Source organism: Panthera pardus, unplaced genomic scaffold (assembly GCF_024362965.1).
Source record: "Panthera pardus isolate Hobbes unplaced genomic scaffold, ASM2436296v1 HiC_scaffold_8, whole genome shotgun sequence".
NCBI lineage: Eukaryota > Metazoa > Chordata > Mammalia > Carnivora > Felidae > Panthera > Panthera pardus.
This window is the reverse complement of record NW_026527013.1, coordinates 29,690,202-29,710,416: the sequence shown is the minus strand read 5'-3', so window position 1 is coordinate 29,710,416 and position 20,215 is coordinate 29,690,202. Positions and strand designations below refer to the sequence as shown.

Here is a 20,215-nt window from a genome sequence, read left to right as displayed (position 1 = left end):
AGGTATTCAGCACCTTTGCAGGCAAGGTAGCATTTAAATAAACGTTCTAAAACATTTGCTTTATACAATATCATTAATCACAGAGTACACTAATCCTTAATTATTTCCTTTGTTTTCTTATTTTCCCTGCAACATGGTATTATCTTCAACTACTGTACAGCAGGAATCCACATTTTGGGGGCAGAAGAATCCAAAGTGCACACGAGGGCTGTGACTCACATACAATGAGGTGCAGGGATGGTTTCAGGGACCTCTTCCAAAAGTCTCTGTGTGTTACCTGTTTGAGCCATTCTAAGTATTTATCAGCTGATTTTTAGAATTTCTGGTTCAATGCTGCATCTGATTAGTCACATAAATATTTCATCTTTGTATCTTTCCCTCAGTAAGGACGCATTCAGGCTCTTTCTTGCTTATAGTAGTAAATTCAGTTTTTCAGGGATTTGCTACACATGATTCATGAATTATTTCTTACCGTTTGGTGTCAGTTTGGGCACAAATGAGGCAGGTTCAACATCCACCTATATGTTGGCCAGCTACCCTTTTCATGTACTCAGGAAAGGGAATGGGGAGCTACAGCTCTCCCACTGAATTAGCTGTGTGACCCAGTGGAAATCAGTCGCCTTCTCTGAGCCTTAACATCCCCATGAGTAAATGGAGGGTAAGAAACACGCCAGTGGGGTACAGTGAGCAGTAAACAAAATAAGTCAAGCACCACCCAAGTCCGCATATTGCGGACTCCCAACTGATGCACGTATCTTTAACAGTTAGTTAACAGGAAAAAAAAATGGAAATAAGTTAGTGAAAGGATTATTTGCAATCACCCCAAACCGGAAACCGAACACTGATCATTAATGGAATCGATAAACAAATTGTGACACAGTCACACCATGGCATAGGCACAACTATCGGTAACAATATAGACAAATCTCACACAAACAGTGCTGAGCCAAATAAGGGAGATAACAAAACAATTTTTTCAAAGCATTAAAAGTTTTAAAAAGGGTAAACGGTGTGATTCCATTAAAATGAAGTGCAAAACCAGGAAAAACTCATGCAGTTAGAAGCCAACACAGTGGTTACCCATTGGGGGGCAGTAAGCGGAAAAGGGATTCTGGGGGTGCTAATCAGTGCTCTTTCTTCATCTGAGGCCTGGTTGCAAGAGTACAAAAATGTATTCAGCTGTATTATTATTTGTTCACTTTCCTCTTTGTATATGATTTTTCAATAATATGTAAAATTCATGACCTGCTGCTTTTGAAACTGGAATAAACAAGAGTATAATGCCACCTAATCATATGAGCAGGAAAGAGTTTGCATCCCTCTGTGGGACCCATTCTTTTCCATGGGGACCACTCTAAACCTGAGGGTAAGGATAGAGAGAACTCACCTGCTTGACAGGGCAAGTTGAGGTGACAGTCCCTGAGCATGTACAACCTCGCCAGCCTAGACCAAGCGTCCCCTCTTCCCCACCCATTCCCTCAAGGCAGACATGGCAGATGAAGCCAAGGTAGCATGTCCAGGGAAACATTCCCCAAGGGTGGCTTAAATGGAGCCAATTCTTAGCCTGCTTTACATGAATTAATGCCTTTTATCCTCACCATTACTTTTTGATAGGGGTACTAATTATATCCCCATTTTATAGAAAAGGAAATTAAAGCTGTGATACTAGGTCTTGTCTAAGTGGTAAGAAGGCTGGGATTCAAACCCAGGCATTGGACCCAGAACCCACACGTTTAAAATCCTCTCCATAGAACATCTGGATCAGAATTCCCACCAGCAATGAGAAGCCCCTGTTAGTTATCTCCAGGATTCAGCACAACATTTCCAGAGTACTGGTTCTCTCAACCATGGGTGACTTCAGACTCTAGGGGACATTGGCCATGTCTAAAGTCATGTTTGGTTGTCCGTTCTGGAAGGGGTGCTAAGGCATTTAGTGGGTAGAGGCCAGGGATGCTGCTGGACCCCCTACAATGCATAGGAAAGCCCCCCAAATGCAAAGAATTATCCTGCCCAAAATGTCAGTAGTGCTGAGGTGTAGAAACCTTGTCTGTACCCACTGTGGTGGGAAACCTGGCCCATGGATGTGGTAAAGCATTTTGTCTTTCCTTCCCTTTTCCCGCTGCGACAGATCTCTAAAGGGAGACAAACATGTCTGCTGTGATAGGACTCAAAGACTAGGAGAGCAGTTTCACCCCTACAGGTAAACCAGTAAGTTCAAGACCACTTTCACCTGCCCTTGGAGTTATGGTAATAACTTTTCTTTTCAATTAAAACAACTGTTCCTTGCCTGCGTAACTACGTTACACATAAGGTTGGGTTCTAAAATGCAGTTGAGTTAACACCTTGGACACAGTGGCGGGGGAGGGGATCCCTAGGTGCATCTGGAACTCATTTGTATTTCAAAAACACGAAAATAACCACTGCACTGTTTGTGCTCTTTGTAATATGAAACTTTTTAGAAATTGCTTTGTACTTGGTAGTAACAGCCACATGATTCACCATGAAATGAAGTCTGGAAAATCATTCTGGATAAATGGACCTATAAATTCAATAGAATTTCCATGACAACATAGACTGCAACACTCAACCACAAATAAAAGGTTATAAATCATTCAAAACCAACTAGGAATCAGCAATACCGCTCTCGCTTTGAAATACAAGAAACCTGAAATATAGTTTATTTGTTACTTACTCACCCAAAGTTCCCATTACAGTTCTTTCCTCACTTCTGATATTGCATTTTCTACCCCATAATAGGTGTTGCAAAAATGATGATGCCAAAAATTTCAAATTAAGCTAAACAAAATTAACATAGGTTTAGAGTTGGTGGTATTCCTCCCTTTCTCCTAGCCAGAACCCTGCAACAAAGCTTGTGCACAAAGACAAGTTATGCAAGTTTTATCCAAAAAACTCCAATTTGCCCTACAGAGCTAATGTTGCCAAATCTGAGTGAGTACCTGCAAGAAAAAGGTTTATGAAAAACATTTCTGAGAACACACATGCAAGGTATGCTGGATGCTTCCCAAAAGCTTTGGAGTTCTATAAATCAAAATCAAATCCGCTAATGTCATTGGGACAATCCCCACATTGAAGGTTTTTTTGAGACTGGCTGGGTCAACCCAACTGGAATATTGATTTTATGAAAGAGCTCTTTGCTTCTCTAGTCAACTTTAATTCTGTTGGAGGTTCCCTTCTAATGAACTCTTTTGGATACAGTAGGCTGGGAGCACACCCAGTGAGTGGTGCTGACCCCAGGACCAAGCACATAGTAGGTGCTCATGCAGTGATTGTGGAATGAATGAATGGATGTTATTTCTGATATTGGAGGAAATGTACTGCACCTGCTCCATTCACAGCCTTTCTCATTATTGGGTCTACCTAACAGCCAACACCTTTGGGAAGATTAGTAGTAGAGTATGTAAACCACATTTATGGAGCCACGGCTTTGGCTTCCAGAAGGGCTGCACGCTCCCGAAATACTGCCAGAAGATGTACATGTGTGCACTGGACAGCGTCTTTCATTTTCCATCAGATGAACTCTTATGGTTCCATCTACTACCATGTGCTGATACCTCTTCAAGATACATTTTCAGCCCTGATCTCAGGTGGCCTATGGGTTTTGTCAACATCTTCAAGGGCTCTGCAAGCCAGAAAGGTTAAGATCAGAGCTACAAGGGAAAAAAAAAAGGGAACATGCCTCTGTAAGCACAAAATCCTTTCCTAAGACAGATACCCTAGAAACGGTTCAAACCATCCTCTGAAAATTGCACACACCTTTTAAGTTGTAGTCAGCAATGTTCGAGATACCACTCTCCCTACATCATTGCTAACGGGGGAGTTATGATTCCTTCTTATGTTTTATACATTGGATGGACACATGTGTTCTCATCTTTAGTTTTTCCAATAACCAATAAGAATGAAGATCTCTACTCATATTTTTCTCTAATGATTTTCCTTTTTATAATTTAGGAAGGCTCTTTAATTAAGAAAATTATGACCTTGCCACAAGTGTTATAAATACAAATGCATTTGCCCCACTATTGTTGGCATCGGGGAAAAAATGAGAATGCATAATAAACAGGAGAAGTGGTAAAATCAGCCATGGAGGGGAGAACACAAGTTGACCAATAGGCACTGACATTGAAAGTTCTTGAAGATATTTTGCTGATGGAAAAAGCCAAGATGCAAAATAAATACACATTTAACTTAAAAAATGCTGTAAGTCAAAATACTTTATTTGTTGCGAATGTATCTGCACAGATGTACAGAACTAAGGAAAGGGGGAGCAAAGGGTCTGGAGAATAACACAAACTATTAACAGTGGTTTTCTCTGGGGAGGGGGTCAAATTGGTTTGGGGCCGAGATAGGTGTTTTTTTTTTTTTTTTAATTTTTTTTTAACGTTTATTTTTGAGACAGAGAGAGACAGAGCATGAATGGGGGAGGTTCAGAGAGAGGGAGACACAGAATCCGAAACAGGCTCCAGGCTCCGAGCTGTCAGCACAGAGCCTGACGCGGGGCTCGAACTCATGAACCGCGAGATCGCAACCCGAGCCGAAGTCGGCCGCCCAACCGACTGAGCCACCCAGGCGCCCTGATAGGTGGTTTGTTTTAATGCAACTGTTGAAAATACTTGGTGGCTCTAACTAATAGCACATCTAGAGGAAAAGAATCTCCTTTAAAATGACAGAGAGAGAGAGAGAGAGAGAGAGAGAGAGAGAGAGAGAAAGCAAAATCGGAAAAGAAAGGAACAGGGCCCAAATCCCCACCACTGCTGCAGAGCAAGAAACTGAAGCTACTGGAGCCGTTAGGGAACCCAACTCAGAAAACCAGCCTTATCAGCAAAGTGCTCCAAAAGAATGAATCCCTCAGCCCCTAGTGAGAGACAGCACGCCATCACACAGGCTGTGATCCTGCTTTATTCCTGGTATCACTTGGACACAATTCACTCCTCATTTATTTCTGCCTGCAATGAAACACACAACTATTCAAGCTAACACTCCAAACAGGGAGGTGGGGGGGTGGGGGGGTGAAAGAAAGGAAAGTCTGAGCTCCTGTTTCTGATCTACACAGACTATTCAACTGAGCCACTCTGCCGAAAGGTATATTTATGTGGACGAATAGTTTTCCACCTACTTAGCCATAAAATTACAGTGTGCAACTTAGTAAACACCAAGTACTAATTCTCTCCGACCATACCTTTGGTCAGAGAGACACCAGCAAATTAGAGAGAAAAACAGAGTTGCCCAAAGCCAGGCAAAGTTTTGCTGATGTACTTACTGGGTACAACCTGAAGGGATGATGTGGGGAGAGGCTTTTAGGAAATGGTTGTCAGTCTCAGTGGTGAGGAGGACAGAGCTCTGCCACCAACATCACTGTGAGTATAGACCCCATCTTGGCTGAGTGAGATCCTCCTTTCCGTGAATTGCCCAGAGTACGATTTTGGATGAGGGTGGAAAGAATATTACTGTTAACACCTGTATATCGGCACCTAGATCCTACCATTAACATTTTAATACACTTGCTTCATCAAGCCAACAGTCCATTCATCTACCCATCCATTTAATCAGGTGCTGAGTTTTCAAGGAAAACACCCATCGTCATTCTCCAACAGTCAGCCATTGTCAAACTAGTAACCTCAACAGCAAGAGGAAGCCAAGAAATATATTCCAAGCTTTAGGACCTAGCCAGAGAATCCCTTGCTGGCTTACAAGGGGGTTAATAATGCTATTAATGAGAACATCGTGAGATGCTGATAGCTACATGTCAGCAGGGAAATGTTAATAATTGGGAATAAAGACAGAGTTTAAGGGATGGGATGAAAACAACAAAATGAAGTCAAGAATCTACAGGAGCGTGTCAGCCAATAATCACATTATTCAGTGGCTTCATGCATGCCCCTGATTAGCTAATACCAAAACACATCCAGAAAGACTATACATTAAATGTAATTGTGCTCAAACACTTGTTTGCGTTATTTGTCTTGAACCTGCTAACATGTGATGGAACAGCGAATACATTCAGATGTTTACCCGGGAAACCTGGTTCATTATCTCCAGAGCCATCCTCACAAAAACCCTAGCCCAAAATCTTAATGAAGAAGGTGTTCTAAATCAAAAGGAGCTTACGTGGCCTCCTTGTCTGCGATTTGAGCAGCGTCACAGATGTTACAAGGGTGATTCATGGCATTCCAGAAGCATTATTTACGATATCAAAATACTGTAGACAAGTTCACTGTCAATCAGTAGGAGAATGACTAAATAAATCACAGTACATCTGTACTGTGGAATATTACACAGCTATTAAAATGAATGATGTTGATTCTGTATCTGATACGCAAGGACGCCCATGATATATCATGGAGTTAAACAGGCAAGTTACGGTACACCGACTGTCTCATTTATCAAGTAGCGGAAAAAATACCGAAGCACGCACAGGGAGGGGAAAAAACTGGAAGAGTCTACAAGAAATTTAACTGTGGTTCCCTCTGAGAATTAAAAATGTAGGTAGGGACAAAACAGCAGCTTCCATTTTCACTCCCTACTACGGTTCAGTACTTTTTACAGATTTGTCGATGAGAAGAACTTCTTCCGTAGATAGTTGAAATAATAAGTGAAAGACAACAACCACAAAGAGAGACTAAAATGGACACCAAAGAACATATGGAAGACAAGACTTATCAAACCTTATGAAACCGTGATAGTGTCCCACCTAAGTGCACTCGTAGGCAATCCGGATGAAGTTTTAGATTGAGCACATCCATGCAAACCTTCCGGCCCTCCAGAAGCCCCATGTGTTCCCACAGGGTCACCACCATCAACCAAGAATAACCGTCTCCTGACTTGCAACAGCAGAGATTCATTTTCCTCAATTTCCTTTTAAGGTCATTCTACGCATGAGATTCCATGCTCTTGAGGTCATCATCTCCTATCAGGCCTCCGTCCATATTTTCACAAGGTTGACAACGATAAGACCAGTGAACTTGAGGCGCCTGGGTGGCTCAGTCGGTTGAGTGTCCGACTTCGGCTCAGTTTAGGATCTCACAGTTTGGGAGTTTGAGCCCCACGTCGGACTCTGTGCGGACAGCTCAGAGCCTGGAGCCTGCTTCGGATTCATGTGTCTCCCCCTCTCTCTACCCTTTCCCCGCTCATGTTCTGTCTCTGTCTCTCAAAAATGAATAAACATTAAAAACAACGTTTTTTTATGAGATCAGTGAGCTCTTGTTTTATGGATGCTGGGAGTTGGACAGGGGGCTGGGGTGGTAGCAGGGTCTTCAGAGGCAACTTGTGGAGCTATTTTCAAGGTGATTGCCAAGAGGTAGATGGAATGAGGTTGGAGGAACAAGAATTTGAGAACCTCCCGCTCTAAAAGTCATAATCTGCATTTTTGTAAGCTCCACGTATGAAAAAGCCACGAGGCCATGTGCTTTCCAAAGCTAAGGGAATTTTATCTTTGCGGCACTTCTGTGAGGGAGGTGCTGCTCTTACCCCACCTTAAAGGCTGGGAACGGGAAGGTTAGAAAAGTGTGAGAACAGCCAGCAAGCAGTCAGGGACCCAGACTTGGTCCTCCTCAGCAGATCAGACACCTGGAGACAAGGCATACCTCACTGGGCCAGTCAGATGCCACCATAATGCCGTTCAGAGCAGGAAAGAGCCCTTGTCTTGAGATCACATCTCCACTTCAGGAGGTTCTAATACTGGGACTCTGTTCTCTTTCTTTAGGGACCCTCCGTCTAGTTTGTCTCAGTAACAGTTTTGGCTGGAATTCAAATTCTCTCCCATCTGCTAGATGCTGTTAGTGACTCTGAATTCAGCCTGGTCCCTGCCCCTTACTAGGGTCACCTTCACCAACAGTACCTGGGCATGTGCACATGCCCAGACACACTGCCCAAAGACCCAGCACACAAACTTCCCAGAGCCATAAATGGAGGACGAGAACATGGACCAGCAGAATCTACAGGAGATATTATCCGGATGCTAACAAAATGTGCGAGAGGGGGCGGGCTTCAAAATAAAAGACGAGACACATTTAAACTGAACGTTCAAATGTCATCATGCTGTCAAGCTCCTCCCAACAATAAGGCAACTTATGCTCATGTCCGAAGTTACTAAGCAGAGGTTAGGAATGGAGTCTTTCTAGACAGGGCACAGCAAAGATACATAGCTTATGTGAAGAACTATGGTCAGGTAAACCCAATTTTCCATGCTGCTTCCTGAACTGCATGGAGAAAGGCTGGATCAGTGAAGATTGCAATGCTAGGAGAAACACATCTGCACATGCATTGTTGGGTTTTCAAAGGGGTCACGGGTGGGGTTATATTTTTATTCAGAGTATTGTATTCCATCTTAATATAGCCCCATGTTCTGGTCTAAAGGTTGGAGTGTTGGGCTTTATTATTTCTTGAAACGCCTCCACCTCAAGTATTTTTAACATGCTGGCTCAATAATACCTTCCCACGGATCCCTCCATGTGATTGTCTATTTGCGCCTCACGGAGATACCCGGGTTTTTGTTCCTAGTCTGGGAGCACAGGGTGGTGTAGAACATATAGCTCTCTGAGTTTTCTGAGTCTTCAGCAGCACATTAGCAACCCTCAGAAGTTCTCAGGCATTACCTTCTGGTAATGCTAACCACATAGCAGATGGATTTTTTTTCGTTTTTCAAAAGCATCCTACTGGGCTTTGCAGGCCACCAACATGGTGGCTCTGGGAGCCATAAACCTGTCCGGGTACCGCTTTGGCAGAGCTATCTTTGTTAGTTGGTATTCCTTTCAAGAGAGCTCAGAGTTCATTTTCCAGTTTTTTGAGTTGTTACGAGGGTCCACAACCATGTTAATGGTTGTGGCCAAGAGAAAATGCTCTGGTTGATGTGGGTCATGATAACTCCCTAGGGTATAACACCCAACACACTTGGGAAATGGTGATCTGTCAGTATCCAGCAAAGTGACCACAAAGAAGCATTTCTCTGAAAAGGAGAGCAACACTCCTCTTCTTGAGCAGTAGAAAACAGTGTAAACCGGAGGCTGAAGGATATGGGGAAGCCTTAAGTCAGAATATCCTGACAATCTGCTCCAGTGTCCAGTCCAGAATGACTATGGCTTCTCACCACAAAGATGAAGACTTCACAAATGTCCTCTAGGTGTAACCAGCGTAAACCACCCACTTTCCCTAAGACAGAAGGCCCATTAAAACCCTGATCTCAATTGCAAGTATCTCCCAAAATAGCAAGTAAACACACTAACTTCCGGTCTGCCATTAGAGTCATTTGCTTTTTTCTGGAAACACGGATAACCCCTTCTTGTTCAGATAAAACAGATTTCTTTTTATCTCAAATTTATTTCAAAACTATTATTTATTTATTTATTTATTTATTTATTTATTTATTTATTTATTTTTAATGATTTCAGGAAGAGAATTTAGCGATCTATCACTTAAAACCACCACCATCTTGCTTTGAAAAAAAAAATATCAAACCGTTCAGAGAGCACACAATGTGCTTTGGGTCTCCTGTCTTCCTTCTCCTGCCCACAGATGCCACAGAGCTTCAAATAAGTTCAGCAAAAATGTCTTGCCTTCCTCCCTCTCTCCACTGGCAACCACGTAAATAAACATTAAGTCTAGGTAAAGCAAAGCCAAGTGCCAGGCCACATACTATTTCCTCCCATCCTAAACCAGTGATTCTTAAACGGAGGTGATGCTGCTCCCCAGGAAACATTTGGTGATGTCTGCAGACATTGTTAGTGGTCACAACTGTGGCAGGGGTGCTATTGGCATACAGGTGGAGGCTTAGGATGCTAGTAAACACCTTCCAATGCATGTGACACAACAGAGAATTATCCAGCCCAAAATGTCAGTGCCAAGGTTGAGATGCTCTGTTCCATTTAGGCTAACAGGCTAAGTGACTCATTTGTCCTTTGCACACAGAATACAGCACATAACGTATACTGAGTAGAGATCAAAACCCTCCAAGTCCATGACCACTGGACAAACACTTCTTACCAGGACACATTCCCAGGTCAATCATGTCTGGATAAGATGTTAACATCATGATGTTTGCTAGCTGACTGCTGAATTCAGAAGTGCATGATCTACTTGGGTACGAATGCATTTCCCAAATGTATGCTAGAGCCTTCGGCTATGGAGCCACATGGACTTGAATTTGAATTCTAAGTTTATTGCTTTCTAGCTGTGTGAGCTTAAACAATGTTATGGTTTGAACTGTGTCTCCCAAAAAAGATGCTGAGGTCCTAACCAGCGGTACCTGTGAATATGAACTCATTTGGAAACTGGGTCTTTGCAAATGATGACGTTAGGATGAGGTCATTAGGAAGGGCTCTAACCAATATGGCTATGTCTATAAAAAAAGGAGAAATTTGGGCACAAAGACACACACAGTGAGAATGTCGTATGAAGATGACAGCAGTTGATGTGTCTACAAGCCAAAGAATGCCAGATTGACACCAAAACACCAGAAGCAGAGAGAGCAGCACTAAACAGATTTCTTCTTCACAGCTGTCAGAAGAATCCAACATGGCCAACATCTTGATCTGGACCTCCATGAGGTCCTGAAATTTTTTGTTGTTTTAAGCTCTCTCATTTATGCTACCTTGTTAGGGCAGCTCTACAAAACTGGTAAGGGAACTCCACAAGTGTCTCGGTGTCTGTGAAGTGGGACTAAACAGAGTAGTATCTGGTTCTTCTTAAAAAAAATTTTTTTAACGTTTATTTATACTTGAGAGAGAGGCAGCATGCGAATGCGGAAGGGACAAAGAGAGTGGGAGACACAGAATGTCAAGCAGCGTCCAGGCTCCGAGCTGTCAGCACACAGACCGACGTGGGGCTTGAACCCATGGACCCTGATATCATGACCTGAGCCAAAGTCGGACACTTGACTGACTGAGCCACCCAGGAGCCCCAAGTAGCATCTAGTTCTAAGGCTGCCATGAGACGCGGTGGGACGCAAAGTGACACCTCAAAGCAGCATGCCCGTCCTCCCTCCCACCATTAGCGGGCAGCAAGGTTAGCATGCCTTCCTCAATGCCATCAGCCATGTTAGCTTGACTTTGCTTGCACCTTCACGTTTTTTTCTACCACATTTTGCGATTCGAATCCAAAATTTTAGAAGTACGGTGTCATCTTTAAAATGCGTGCAATGCTCTAATAACCGTCCTCTATTAATTGCTGCCTCAAATTTTGCCATACAGTAGAAGTATGGACTCAAGTCCACTAACACTTGGACCATAATTGGGCCTTAATGACAATACTAACCACAACAGCAATTTGTGTCGTCAGTGTACCAGTTCAGAACAACCAGCAACAGGAAAGCCTCAGATCTACTTCTACCCGGAGAAGTCCTACTCAGCATCTGTCAGGATTCCAATGAAATGTTACCTGCTACGTGAATTACTTCCAGAGCAGCAAGCAATCATTCCCCTCCCTGCTTCACCAGAGACCCTCGGGGGCGGGGACCGCTTTCTGCTTCCGATACAGGCTATCGTTCAGCCTTTATAACTTGTCTATAAACTTAGTTGGCAACATACAAGCCATATGCAAGTAAGCACCACACAGAAACCACACCCTTTTCATCTTGGAATGCCCTGTCATAGGCTGCCACATGCTTAATAAACGAAGAACTACGAAGTTCTGTTAAGACCGTGACATGGGATTTTTAAAAAGTACAAACATAATGGAGTTTCCCGTTTTTGTTTCCATTTCCATAAACTTGGAAGAATTCATATATCCCAAGGAGACACGTGATTAGGGAGCTGCCTCAACCTACACTGTTAACTCTGGCTCTTCCTCCCTATACAGTCCTCCTTGGCAGACAGGTAAAGTCAAGGGACACTCTGAAGAACCACTGACTTTCCTGACTCTTATCATCAAACTACCTGGCCCATGTCTCTCTCCCTGGAGGACCAACATCAAGTGACCCTCACTGATGGGCTTGCAGATACAAATATCTTGACAAACAGGGGACAAGTATATTCAAGACAACTGGAGAGAAAGAAGACCAAAAGAGGGATAAAACTAGAATCTAAAATAGTAGCTAACTGAGGGGCGCCTGGGTGACTCAGTCAGTTAAGCGTCTGACTTCGGCTCAGGTCGTGATCTCACAGTTTGTGAGTTCAAGCCCCGCGTTGGGCTCTGTACTGACAGCTCAGAGCCTGGAGCCTGCTTCGGATTCTGTGTCTCCCTCTCTCTCTATCCCTCCCCGACTAGTGCTCTGTCTCTCTCTGTCTCTCAAAAATAAATAAACGTAAAAAAAAATTTTTTTAAATGGTAGCTAACTGGGGCATCTGGTTGGCTCAGTCGGTTAAGTGTCTGACTTCAGCTCAGGTCATGATCTCGTGGTTCATGGGTTCGAGCCCCGTGTTGGGCTCTGTGCTGACAGCTCAGAGCCCGGAGCCTGCTTTGTATTCTGTGTCTCCCCCTCTCTCTGCCCCTCCCCTGCTTGCATTCTGTCTCTTGACAGAATAAGTAAAATAAAATAAAATAAAATAAAATTAAATTAAATTAAATTAAATTAAATTAAATTAAATAACATAACATAAAATAAAATAAATAAAATAGTAGCTAACTAATAAGAGATGTTTGACAACTACAGAAGGCCTACTGTAAGATTCTGGAGACAGGTAGGACTTTTCCTTGCTCAGAGCTATAGATACCATGGAAGTTTTAGTATCTCAGGAATCCTACTCTAATGCAATAAGAACTGGGATAGCAGCAGCAACTAACTTTGATCATCAACAGGCAAAAGCGGACAGAAGAGGACCCATGTGAGCACCGTGATAGCTTTGGGGTGAAGACAGGTTCTTGAATGGGAAGGCACACACGGGAGATATCAAGGGGGATAGAAATATTCCATATCTAGATCGGGATGGTGGTTTACATACGTAAAACCCATCAAGTTGCACACTCACCACCTAAAAACTTGACTGTAGGTATGTTATACTCAATAGAAAGTCTCAAAAATTCAGCACTGAATGAGCAGCTAGCTTGGCCAAGCTAGAAAGCCAATTATCTCACCACCAGTTTGAGCCCTCTGACCCTTTAAAAGCCTTGGAAGAGAGGGAGAATAGGAGAGAGAAGCGGCATCTATATTTTAGTTTACATTTAGATGAGAAGAAATCTCAGAACGGAGACCATTCCCCGAAGACCCGGAGGGCCCTGAATATAACTTACTGCATACTTTTTATCCCCAACACCACAGGTGTGAACCAGATGTCATGCTTATCTTTCCCACAGCAAACAAACTCATGCCTTCAGAATATTAAGCACTAGCTAGAGAAATTTCAAATATATTAAAAGCAAGGCAGTGAAGTTCAAAATGCAGATAATCGCTTACAAATTACTGATTTCCTTTGGAGAGCAATTACATTTATAAATATGAATACAGTCTATATTAAACCAAGAAAAATGACACTCAAATATCTGTCAAGAGTTTGATGTACCCTTAGGAAAAAAAAATTTTTTTTAAAGCCAGAGAATGCACACTAACACATCCTTCTGTCAAATGGCATTGAAACTAGAAAAGCAAATGGATTTAAGAGACTCTGATCTAAAGAATAGTTTAAAAATTAATGTGTGGCCTAAGCTGAGCTCCTTGGCTACTCTGGGTATCTCCCCCTTCTCTAGCAACAAAGCAACATGCAAATGAATCTGACAGAGTGAAAGCAATTTATTAACATGTAAATACGGATGAGGTATTTTCCTTATGGCTTAAATCTAACACTCAATAGCAGTTGATGTTTGATTTTTCTCTTTTGTCTTTTTAAAGTCATGCAATAAGGAAGTGAAGGGCTAGCCAGAGTTCTAAAGACTGGTCATTTCTTGTTATACAGAATGGCGGTCTCTATATTTTTTAGATCATGCACCTACCCTGCTGGTACAAATTTTTTTGTGCGCATGCCATCACCACTCTTTTTGTTCACTGATAAATGATACACCTGGGGGTGCCTGGGTGGCTCAGTTGGTTAAGCGTCCGACTCTTGATTTGGGCTCGGGTCATGATTCCAGGGTGGTGGGATCGAGCCCTGCATCAGGCTCTGTGCTGAGCATGGAGTCTGCTTAAGATTCAATCTCTCTCTCTCTCTCTCTCTCTCTCTCTCTGTCCCTGTGCGTGTGTCTCCCTCTGTCCCTCTCCTCCATTCACGCTCCTTCTCTCTCTCTCTAAAAAAAAAAAAAAAATGGTACACCTGTATTCCTGTACTAAATAATATAATGTGTTCATTCTAAACACACACAGAAGCAAAAACAAAAAATGAATGGAATAAGGGTGAAATAAACACTTTCAAAATATGATGCTAATCTTTACATTACTATTTTGTAACTTCACAAAATATAATTTTAGGTGAGATTGATAGTTAATGGTAAGAGACACAAAAGCACCTATCAAATTATCTTGATAACTTACAGTTTTTATGTCTGATCCCATCAGATCCTCATTAGTTTTTACCCATAAGATGGCTGACAGAGAGCATGTTGATCAAGCCATTTGTCTATTTGGGGAATAATGGTTTAGTTACAAACATAATATTAACACATAGACTCGCTTACACAGGGATACGTAAAATGCAATTGACTGTAATATGCTGAGAGCAATTGAATGCTCACGCCTTTCAGCACACCTTTCTTTCCACGGGATAGCGGCCACAGAAGACTTGACCACCTGGCACACAGACCACGTGAGGGCGCCAGCTGCCATGTATATATCAAATATCAATAAAGCTTTCTTTTAAAAAACATAAAAAACAACATTTTAGCAAACAGTCTTCCCTGAGCCCCAATGGTTCAAGGTTATGCAGCTCACGTTGGAGAATAATTTTATCATGTATCAGAATTCCCCAGAATAGCTTAAAGAAAATATAGATTCCTAAGCCTGAAATCAGAAATTCCATTAGATCCAGGGTGAGGCCCTGGAATCGCAAGAGTTTAATTCCAAATCAGGTATTCTGTGCTTTGAGAAACTCCAAACGGGTTTGCAAATATGACAGGAAGTAATTTGCAAATGACTATTAGCAACACATCGTTCCATGCTTAGAACACTGCTTTCTAGTACAACAGTTCCTCATCAGGAGGGCACACGTCTGGGCTCCCATCCCATCCAGTAAGTCCAGAGCAGAGTCGCATGGCAGCCAGCTTTGGACACTACGACCCTAGCACCTCTCCCGTCCAAACTGGCCTCAATTTGGGAGGCCTGCTACCACCTACACCTTGTTCACAGGACACATGCAGTTAAGTGTTTGTAGGATTCATGGCCGATGGAAAGAATGGGAGCCTGATGTCATACCGTCAGGACACGTGAAGGTGTGCCTTAGTTGTGCTCCTAAGTTGCTTTATTTACTGCCTATGGCACACCTGGAGGTTTGACACGCCCCCACCCCCACCCCCACCTCTGGTAACAAAGTTCTGATTTTCTTTGGGTAGCAACTCCTTCCCCACATTTAGAAGAAAAGCTTTCTATGGAGCCTTGGGCTGATGGACATGTGATCCATTCAGAAGAAGTTAAAATTAAATGGAAAATTTCCTAGAAATAGTCCAGGAAGTATTCTCTTTTCCACGGGATTTGAACCTAGGAAGATATTAGCTGGAGTTGCTGTAGGCAATGCCAAGAAGACTGACTGCCTGCTTGAGAAGAGGAGCCGGGGCCATAGAGATTCCTGATAACTTGTCTTTATGGTCATAAATCAATCCTACCCCTGGACTTTGCACTTATGTGGGCCACTAAGTTCCCATGTTTTTCTCAAGGATTCTGTAGTTCCCAATCAAAACAATACTAACACAGCTGTGCAAGGCATTATCCCTGTTCCTCCATTTTCTTCTGTAAAAAAACAAAGCCACTGTGTTGTCTCATGCACCTGCCAAGTCTGTATTTCTATTACTTTACACAAGTCAAGAATCACTACATTTATGTTTTACCTGTTGTACCTGTTTTAACGATTTCCCTTTTCAGATACTATCTTTTTCCTAATATTATTGACGTCCACTAAAACACTACCACAGGCTTCATTTTTCAGTCCATTGACAACTTAAAAAAAAAAAAAAAAACCTCCTTGGTGTCAACTTAGTCACACATTCAATTATTTCTAATATTTTCCCACTTTAAGACCATTTTTGATGGTTTTCAATGTCCAGGAGAAACAAGATAAATTCTATGAAAAGTCACATGAGGGGTGCCTGGGTGGCTCAGTTGGTTAAGCATCCAACTTCGGTTCAGGTCATGATCTCCCTGTTCCCAAGTTCAAGCCCTGCATTAGGCTCTGTGCTGACAGCTCAGAGCCTGAAGCCTGTTTCAGATTCTGTACCTTCCTCTCTCTCTCTGCCTCTCCCCCGGCTCTCGCTCTGTCTCTCTCTCTATCTCAAAAATAAATAAACCTTTAATAAGAAGTCACATGAAAATTACTTCCCAAAACCACTGTACTTCAGCCAACAAAATTTAGCTTTCCTCAGAATTTATCTAAACAGCTCAGGAATATTTTTCTTCCCTGCTTTGAATTCCTTTTGACTTACCATGCAAGCTGAGTACTGCAGAGTTCATAAAGTGCTCTAAGTGTAAATTTCCCTACAAGTTTTCCCATCAACCTGTTATGGTATTGTGAACCCATGAAAGTTCAAGAACAAATTACCTCCCAGCATTTTTTTGCTACTTATCTAGAAAAGACAGGCAAAAATCTAACAATCCAGTTGATAATTTTAATGGGCACAAGACAATGAAAATCCTGCACATCACTTAGAAAGTTACTGAGTAAAGGTGCATTTGATCACATGAAACAAGTATCTTCAAAGTAAACTTATTAAACATGCACTGCCATGTAAATATTTCAAATGGGAAAGATATTTTCTACCAGACTGAAACGCTGAAAATTACTTCTAAAAAGCCCTTCTATATCCAGTATACCAAATGGCTAAGCACCTCATTAATGTATTTGGAAATGGAGACATTCTATAAGCTAAAACTCATTTTCAAGGCAAAAAGAAGCACGCATAATCTGGGGCATCACTTTTAAAAACCAAACACGCTGTTCACGTTATAGTCTTCCCTCCTTATTCACCATTTTGCTTTCCAGTTACCTGCGGTCAACCACAGTCCAAAGCAAATGATCCTCCCTCTGTTTTCAGTAGTAGCCTAATGTTACGTCACAGCACCTATGTCATTTACCTTACTTCATCTCATCACATGAGCAGAATACAGTACCATTAGACTTTTTGAGAGAAACCACATCCACATAACTTTTATTATGGTATATTGTTAATCACTGTTCTATTTTATTGCCGTGGTAAATCTTTCACTGTGCCTAGTTTATGAATTAAACGGTACCATAGGTATGTAGGTATGGGAAAAAACTTAGTATATATAGGGATTAGTACTGTCCGTGGTCTCAGGGATCCACTGAGGGTCCTGGGATGTATCCTCCATGAATAAGGGGAGACTACCGTATATAGACCTCAAATGGACAGGAAGTTGCTTAGCACTGAGTTAGTTGAAGGATACAAAAAAGGTACAATGAGAGATTTTCTTTCCCTAGATCCTGTTTTTTTTAAAAAAATACTTCTTAGGGGCTCCTGGGTGGCTCAGTTGGCTAAGCATCTATCTGACTCTTGATTTCAGTTCAGGTCATGATCTCACAGTTTGTGGGTTCAAGCCCCAAGCCAGGCTCTGAGCGGACAGGGAGGAACCTGCTTAGGATTCTCTCTCTCCCTCTCTCTCTGTTCCTCCCCTGCTTGCTTGTATGTGCGTGTGTGTGTGTGTGTGTGTGTGCGTGTGCACACATTGCACACGCACACGTGCACACACTCTCTCAAAATAAATAAACTTCAAAAAAAACTTGAAAAAACACTCTTTAAGATCGTCCCTTCTCACACTGTTTTTCAAGGTTATCAACTTCAAATTTGTGTCAAAGTCATTTTTCCTTTTAGTTCATAAAAATTCAGTTATACACTGTATCTAGTCTGAAAAGGCCAGAGAGAGAAACAGGCAGCCGGCCACTTGTTCAAGCTTATCTCAAACTTCCTTTACTCAGAGCCTTTAATTAAATGAAAGTTATGTGCCTTCACTGGACCAGTTTTTGAATTATACATATTCTTTTCCTTTGTTCCCTGCAAGAGGGGAAAAAGAACGTGTTCACCTTTACAGATCAAATAAAATATGATGACACAGCAATTAGGCAATGTTGGTAACCCGCATGATTCTAGATGGAGAATAACGGACCACATTTTCCTTCAGTGTCGGTCTGTAGTGTTCCAAGGCTTCCAGAGACTCAAAGAGACCAGATGGTAAATGAAAAAGGTAGTAAGGAGACATAAATTTGTAAAAGTTGTTCTTCCTGTTGATAACATTACAGTGTTTTCCTACCTCCCAACTTTACAAGAAGTAATTAAAAGCTACTGTCGTTTTCCATTGAACAGACGGAAGGATTTACTCCTACCTATCATATCTGCACATAGTGGTCACAAAATATATCTTGGGAGAAATAGGGGGACTTAGACTGTTCTGTTCCCTTTACCCCCACCATCTAAGTCAAAGGCAGGTAGCAGAAAAGTTATAAATTGCCAAACGAGTGCGTCACAACCCCCATTACCCACCTCAACTTGACTAGTTTTTTTGGCTGTATAGACACTGCTTCATAGGGGCGTGTTTTGTCTAATCCTGGAAAAGAGCAACATTCACTGTCACTTTCTTTTCTTTCTTTTTAAAATCGGGCTTTTTTTTTTTATCATCACTACATAATTCACCCTCTTTTCTCCATAAAACATTATTATGTTAACATGTTATATTAAATATGAAACAGAGGCGGCTTGCAGAGGTAATTGTCTTACTTTCAGCAGGCTTCTAAGAAAAGCAAGTTTAGCTTCCCAATATGAAATATAGTAATTAATGGAGTGTCAGGTTACTAATGCACATTTAAAAAAATAGGAGTGAAATTAGCTATGCATCCCACTGTTTTAACTGCAGACTGGAGCTAAAGAAGCATGCTGGCTTGTTTTTTGCATTCATGTAAATCTCAACCTGAAATCTGTTTTAAAAAGGCAGGGGAGGGAGTAGTAAGGACAGGAAAAGAGTAAGGCTTACTGAATTTATGAACCCGAAGGCCTCTGCTGGAATGATTTCTATCTGGGACAAAAGGGGCCTTCCATCCTGAGGCATGAGCCATCTCTGTAGAAGTCAGCATTGACGCCCAGAATTAGAGAGAGAGGCGAATGCATATTATATAAGGGGACAGCTGAATGGGGGAGAAAGAACTTGAACTTCATGTAAGTCTGAAACTGTGAGCAAGGCACTCAGGGAGTTGTGCACGTGCAACAAGAAACCCAAACAATCCCTACATTCGGCACAAGGCAATTAGACAGAAGTCCATGGGGCTGTGCAGGCAGCATATTTTAAACACAAAGAACAGGATTTAAACTCGAGATGATGGTTGCAAACCCAGCAGATATGCGTTTTAATTCTGGGCTCTCTTTGTGACTCTGGCACTTACACACATGGGCAGGTTACCCTCTCCAAGGTATCATCCAGAATACGGGATTTAATATTACCTACTTCGCCCATTTGTGAGATTTAATGACACGATGTTCGTAATTAGCTCAGCACCCAATCAGTGCCCAATAAAGGCTAGTGGTTATTATTGGGCTAGTTTTCCGATGCATACGGTAGGTCTAAAACATCCTTCAAGGAGGGGTCAAAACAATCCAGGTTAAATAACAAATATCTACCACTAAACCTAAAGATGATCTTCCCAAAAGGTTTTTTCAACATTCTTCCTTTGAGTGAAATCACACAAAGATTTATTTTTTTGAGGTACAGTTGACATATACAGAGATTTTTGGGAAATCTTTGACTATGAGAAATGTGACTAGTTCAGATTGTAGGTGATAAATGAATTCTGAAAGTCTGATTTTTTTTTTAAGTCAGCACATAGCCATAAGAGACAGAAAGCTCCCGCCAGGCTAAACATAGAGAAGAAAAGACAGGAACTTAAATCAAAGGTAGCAAATAGGTTTAATTTTGCATGTGAATGCTGAGTAATTGGTGGTGGCTTCTTGGCTCCAATCTTCCAGAAGGATGAAGGAAGTTTCTTCGACTCAGGGGAAAGGATTCTATGATCAGTTAGTGAGATCTAGCACGGGCTCAGGAGCTATACTCCGAAGGCACTTATAATTCCTGCACTATACACTGTTGTCATCCTCCCGGGAAAAAAAAGGAAAGGCCCGTGGAGGGTGG

General features: G+C 42.0%; 1 protein-coding gene across 4 annotated transcripts in view; it reads right to left on the bottom strand.

The window, feature by feature from the left end:
- PTPRG (protein tyrosine phosphatase receptor type G) overlaps nt 1–20,215 on the bottom strand; it is a 712,041-nt gene that overhangs the window by 227,447 nt on the left and 464,379 nt on the right. The window lies entirely within an intron of this gene.